The 6,648-nt window shown below is 41.8% G+C and overlaps 1 non-coding gene across 1 annotated transcript; it reads right to left on the reverse strand.

The window, feature by feature from the left end:
* Positions 1–275: 275 nt before the first annotated feature.
* LOC129651907 (small nucleolar RNA Z195/SNORD33/SNORD32 family) lies at positions 276–360 on the reverse strand. The gene has a single exon (XR_008714404.1). It is a non-coding gene; the product is annotated as a small nucleolar RNA Z195/SNORD33/SNORD32 family (small nucleolar RNA).
* Between the last annotated feature and the right edge of the window lie 6,288 nt (positions 361–6,648).

Here is a 6,648-nt window from a genome sequence, read left to right on the forward strand (position 1 = left end):
GGCTGTAACTGCCTGGTTCTCCAGCCAGCCTCCTGAGCCAGGTGCCCTAGGTAGGGAAACTTCTGCATAAGGTTCAGAAGCAGGACTCAGAGAGCAGCAGGAACATCATCCACTTTTTTGTCATGGAGTGCTGGGATCCCTGAAATGCCCCGAGGCAGTCCAGAGCAGCCTGGCCTCGTGTCGTCCTGGGGGCAGTATGCCTGTGGGCAGAGGACAGCGGGCTTGCTCAGTGGGGCATGCGAAGACATTGCTGCCCCTGCCAAGCAGGCGGGGTGGTGGCCACGGATGGCAGTGCCTGTGGACTCATCTCATGAGCGGGAGACTTGAACATGCCTGGGGAAAGTCCTCATCGCTGGCCTCCTGGAGAGCTTGACTGAGAAGCCTGGCAGCCTAAGATCCCAGTGGTATTCATTGCTGATCAAGAATAGTGTGTGCTTGGGAATTTCAGACCAGTAAAAATCAAAATGAGGAGGGAGAGACTGGTATAGCATTTCAAACTTTTTTTGAGCACCCACCTTGAAGAAAAAGCTGAGAATTAATAGTCCTCCCCCTGCCCTGTACACTATTCCAAAGTCATTCTTCCAAAAAATTCTTCACATTTATGGTTTTATTTTTCATTTTTCTTTTATTTATTTATTTTTTAATTTATTTTAATTGGAGGCTAATTACTTTACAATATTGTATTGGTTTTACCGTACATCAACATGAATCCACCACGGGTGTACTCTTGTTCCCAATCCTGAACCCCCCTCCCAATAATTACATTTTAAATTAGGTCTTTAAGAAAGAAGTTGGTGCCTCTTACACTTTTCAGAGTGGTCTGAGAAATGCTATATCAATGCATGTGAGGAAAAAATAGGAAAACAAGATTTTTTACAGTTGTGTTTTTCAATCAATTCCTAAAATAATGACCAGAAAAAATAAATAAATAAATAAAATAAAATAGTGACCAGAAGCAAAAAGTCACTGGTGTATCCCCAAGCATGATTCTAAGCCAGTCAGATTCATCTTCTCCTACCTCCTCAAGTTGTGGACTCCACGCCACCTCTGCAGGCCCCTAGAACAGATAAATAATGTAGGACGAAATGAGCAGACTTATGATGGGCTTCACTGGTGACTCAGATGGTAAAGAATCTGCCTGCAATGCCTGAGACCTGAGTTTTATCCCAGGGTTGGGAAGATCCTCTAAAGAAGGGAATGGCTACCCACTCCAGTATTCTTGCCTGGAGAATTCCGTGGACAGAGGAGCCTGGCAGGCTACAGTCCATGGGGTCCCAAAGAGTCAGACATGCCTGAACGACTTTCATTCACGTCACTTCACTTCATGATGGCAAAGAGCATCAGGAAGAAAATATCCACCACTGTGGCAAAGAGGACTCTGGATTCCTGAGAGATGTGAGCTGTGAGTGTGGAGTTTGCAGTCAGTGGAGAGAAATGACTCACTCTCCCCTGTGCTGCTCAGCCCCCTTTGCCCCTCCCCTCCCAGGGCCTTTGACAAAGGGATGCTGCTGCCCCTTCAGCTGACTTCCCTCCTCCCTCCCTTGCACAGCCAACCAGTCACAAATCCGGGGAAGTAACCAGGGAACTGCTCCATACAGACCAAGCAGAGGTGAAGAGACTAAATTTCTCACTAGGAACCCAGTCCCATCCCTTTGTATCTACATGAAGTCTGCATGACATGCACATAGGAGGAGATCTCATCTGTATCCAGATGCCTTAGGAATGATTCCTCCTGAATGAGTTTCTTCTCCCTGTTCCCTCTCACACTCTGGGAAAAGTATCTGAGAACAATGATGGTTGGGAATTGGAATGGGCCAAGAATTGGCAAGCAGTAAATGTCATGTCACAGCAGACATTGAAAAAGGTCCCATGTGAGTCTCAGCTGGCATCTCTGGGGATAGAGTTAACACTGATGGGACAGATTTTGCGTAAATGGTATAATTTTTTTTTTTTTCAAAGAACAATTTGACTTATTTAAATCAAAATGAACAAAAAAGTTCCAATTCACCTATGACACCAGATCCAAACACAAATCTGTCCTCTGTATCTATGAGCTTGCTTTCTTTTGCTAAATAAGTACTTAAAAGAACAAGATTACCACCATCCACAATCATGATTATTTTTAAAAAGAGAGACCACTTTAGAGGAAAAACAACAAACAGGACATATCCTCTCCACACTGCTTTTATTTTTCATATTTTTTTTCAGTGCATCTCTCCAAATCAGCTCAGGTCAGTTCAGTCGCTCAGTCGTGTCCTACTCTTTGTGACCCCATGGACTGCAGCACGCCAGACTTCTTGGTTCATCACCAACTCCTGGAGCTTGCTCAAACTCATGTCCATAGAGTCACTAATGCCATCCAACCATCTCATCCTCTGTCAACCCCTTCTCTTGCCTTCAACCTTACCCAGCATCAGGGTCTTTTTCAGTGAGTCAGTTCTTCCCATCAGGTGGCCAAAGTATCGGATTTCAGTTTCAGCACCAGTCCTTCCAATGAATATTCAGAACTGAGTTCCTTTAAGATTGACTGGTTTGATCTCCTTGCAGTCCAAGGGACTCTCAAGAGCCTTCTCCAATACCACAGTTTAAAAGCATTAATTTTACACCACTCGGCTTTCTTTATGGACCAACTCTCATCCGTACATGACTACTGGAAAAATCATGGCTTTGGCTAGACTGATCCTTGTCAGCCAAGTAATATCTCTGCTTTTAATATGCCATCTAGGTTTGACATAGCTTTTTCCTAAGGAGCAAGTGACTTTTAATTTTGTGGCTGCAGTCACCATCTGCAGTGATTTTGGAGCCCAAGAAAAGAAAGTCTGTCACTGTTTCCATTGTTTCCCCATCTATTTGCCATGAAGTGATGGGACTGGATGCCATGATCTTCATTTCTTGAACGTTGAATTTTAAGCCAGCTTTTTCACTCTCCTCTTTTACTTTCATCAAGAGGCTCTTTATTTCCTCTTTACTTTCTGCCATAAAGTTGGTGTTATCTGCATATCTAAGGTTATTGATATTTCACCTGGCAATATTGATTCCAGCTTTTGCTTCATCCAGCCTGGCATTTTGCATGATGTACTCTGCATATAAGTTAAATAAGCAAGGTGATAATAAACAGCTTTGATGTACTCCTTTCCCAATTTGGCACCAGTCTGTTGCTCCATGTCCCGTTCTGTTGTTTTTTGACCTGCATACAGATTTCTCGGGAGGCATGTAAGGTGGTCTGGTATTCGCATCTCTTTAAGAATTTTCCACAATTTGTTGTGATCTACCCAGTCAAAGGCTTAGTCAGTGAAGCAGAAGTAGGTGTTTTTCTGGAATTCTTTTAATTTTTCTATGATTCTACAGTTGTTGGCAATTTGATCTCTGGTTTCTCTGCCTTTTCTAAATCCTGCTTACACATCTGGAAGTTCTCGGTTCATGTTCTGTTGAAGCCTAGTTGGAGGATTTTGATCATGACCTTGCTAGCATGTGAAATAAGGGCAATTGTGCAGTAGTTTGAACATTCTTTGGCATTGCCTGTCTTTGGCATTGGAATTAAAACAAACCTTTTCCAGTCCTGTGGCCACTGCTGAGTTTTCCAAATTTGCTGGCATATTGAGTGAAGCACATTAAGAGCATGGTCTTATAGGATTTGAAATACCTCAGCTGGAATTCAATCACCTCCACTAGCTTTGTTTGTAATGATGCTTCCTAAGGCCCACTTGACTTCACAATCCAGGATATCTGGCCCTTGGTGAGTGATCACACCATCGTGATTATCTGGGACATTAAGATCTCTTTTGTATATTTCTTCTATGTATTCTTGCCACCTTTCTGAATATCTTCTGCTTCTTTTAGGTCCACACCATTTCTCTCCTTTATTGTGTTCATCTTTGTATTAAATGTCCCTTGGTATCTCTAATTTTCTTGAAGAGATCTCTAGTCTTTCCCATTCTATTGTTTTCTCTACTTCTTTGCATTGATCACTGAGGAAGGCTTTCTTATTGCTCCTGGCTGTTCTTTGGAACTCTGCATCCAGATGGATATATCTGTCTTTTTCTTCTTTGCCTTTCACTTCTCTTCTTTTCTCAGCTCTTTCTAAGGCGTCCTCAGACAACCATTTTTCCCTTTTGAATTTCCTTTTCTTAGGGATAGTCTTGATCACCACATCTTGTACAATGTCCCAAATCGCCATCCATAGTTCTTCAGGTACTCTGTCTATCAGATCGAATCCCTTCAATTTGTTTGTCACTTCCACTGTATAATCATAAGTTACCTGAATGGTCTAGTGGTTTTCTCTACTTTCCTCAGTATAAGTCTGAATTTTGCAATAAGGAGTTCATGAGCTGAGCCACAGTCAGCTCCCGGTCTTGTTTTAGCTGTCTGTATAGAGCTTCTCAATCTTTGACTTCAAAGAATATAATTAGTCTGATTTCAGTATTGACGGTCTGGTAATGTACATGTGTAGAGTCATTTCTTTTATTTGTGGAAGAGGGATTTTTCTGTGACCAGTGTGCTCTTTTGGCAAAACTCTGTTGGCCTTTGCCCTGCTTCATTTTGTCCACAACGGCCAAACTTGCCTATTACTCTAGGTATCTCTTGACTTTCTACTTTTGCTTTCCAATCCACTATGATGAAAAGGACATCTTTTTTTTTTTTTTTTTGATGTTAGTTCTAGGAGGTCTTGTAGGTCTTCATAGAACCATTCAAATTCAGCTTCTTTGGCATTAGTGGTTGGGGCATAGACTTGGATTAATGATATTGAATAGTTAGCCCAGAAAATGAACATAGATAATTCTGTTGATTTTGAGATTGAATCCAAGCACTGCATTTCGGATTCTTTGTTGACTGACGGCTACTCCATTTCTTCTAAGCGATTCTTGCCCACAGTAGTAGATATAATGGTCATCTGAGTTAAATTCACCCATTTCAGTCTCTTTTAGTTCACTGTTTCCAAAAATGTCAATGTTCACTCTTGCCATCTCCTGTTTGCTGCTAAGTCACTTCAGTCGTGTCCAACTCTGTGTGACCCCATAGACGGCAGCCCACCAGGCTTCCCCATCCCTGGGATTCTCCAGGCAACACTGGAGTGGGTTGCCATTTCCTTCTCCAATGCAGGAAAGTCAAAAGTGAAAGTGAAGTCTCTCAGTCGTGCCCGACTCTTCGTGACCCCATGGACTGCAGCCCACCAGGCTCCTCTGTCCATGGGATTTTCCAGGCATGAGTACTGGAGTGGGGTGCCATTGCTATCTCCTGTTTGACCACTTCCAATTTATGTTGATTCATGAACTTAACATTCCAGGTTCCTATGCAATATTCTTCTCTATAGCATCGGATTTGTTTTACCACCAGTCTCATCCATAACTGTGTGTTGTTTTCACTTTGGCTCAGCTTCTTCATTCTTTCTGGAGCTATTTCTCCCCTCTTCTCCAGTAGCACATTGGGCACCTACCATCCTGGAGAGTTCATCTTTCAGTGTCATACCTTTTTGCCTTTTCATGGGGTTCTCAAGGCATGAATGATGACGTGGTTTACTATTCCCTTCTCCACATTTTATCAGAACTCTGCACCATGATCCATCTGTCTTGAGTGGCCCTACATGATATGGCTCATAGTTTCACTGAATCAGACAAGGCTGTGGTCCATGTGATCAGTTTGATTATTTATTGTAGACCATCCTGAGTTTCCTGCTCAGGTTCTCACAAGGCTGCCATCAGGGTATCAGTGGGGTGTATTCCTTTCTGGATCTCAGGATCCTCTTCCAAGCTTGTGGGGCTGTCAGCAGAATTCAGTTCCTTGTAGCTATAAGGCTGAGGGCCCCTCTTTCTTTCTAGTTGTCCCTGGGGTCCTCTCTTGAGCCTTCTCACAACACTGACTTTTGGAAACCACCAAATCTATATTAATTAATCCAAGAGTCAGAGATGTGAGGTATCATGTCAAATCCTATAAAAAAAAAATGGAGAATATAAATCCTTTGATGTATGTTGGTATTATTTATTGCTAGTGTCATGAGCTTCTTTCATGAAGCCAAGGTGTTGTTTATGTCTGAAGATTTCTTGATTATTTGAGAGACAGCATGAGGAAATCAGCATACCCAGAAATAAAAACCTTGCTGAGAGAATCTCTAATCTTGACACACCTCCAGAAACCACCCCACCTTCATCTTTAAAAGAAGAGTCTGTTCTACAGAATGTTGTATGAAAAGAAATAGTAAATCTGAAAGCATTTAATAACTACAAAGTGATCTGTAGCTGTGAGATTTTGTCAGTATCTCCAAGATTTATAGTTTAATCAAGACTGTGTCAATCTGCTTGCAGTGTCTGATGCAATATCAAAATATGTTCTATGTAGCATACTACAGTGTATTATGTATATGTTAGTGCCTGGCACAAAATAGGCACTCTATTATTTTCTGTTCCCTTTACCCACTGAAAGTATATGCTTTGACTCTCTAGCTAACACCAAACATTCTGCAGAATGATAGTCAAGCTGCAATTATGCTTCTGTGATCCTTTTGAAATTTTCTTTGATAAACAAATGGAGAGAAAATCAGAATAATCTTTGTTATGAAAAATTTCATCCTACTCATACATCAGCTTTTTCACCTCACTTCTTGCGCCCTCTACTGACTGCAAGTTTGTATAGATTTAGCAAATTGAACTGCCT

The sequence above is a fragment of the Bubalus kerabau genome, chromosome 4 (assembly GCF_029407905.1).
Source record: "Bubalus kerabau isolate K-KA32 ecotype Philippines breed swamp buffalo chromosome 4, PCC_UOA_SB_1v2, whole genome shotgun sequence".
Taxonomy (NCBI): Eukaryota; Metazoa; Chordata; class Mammalia; order Artiodactyla; family Bovidae; genus Bubalus; species Bubalus kerabau.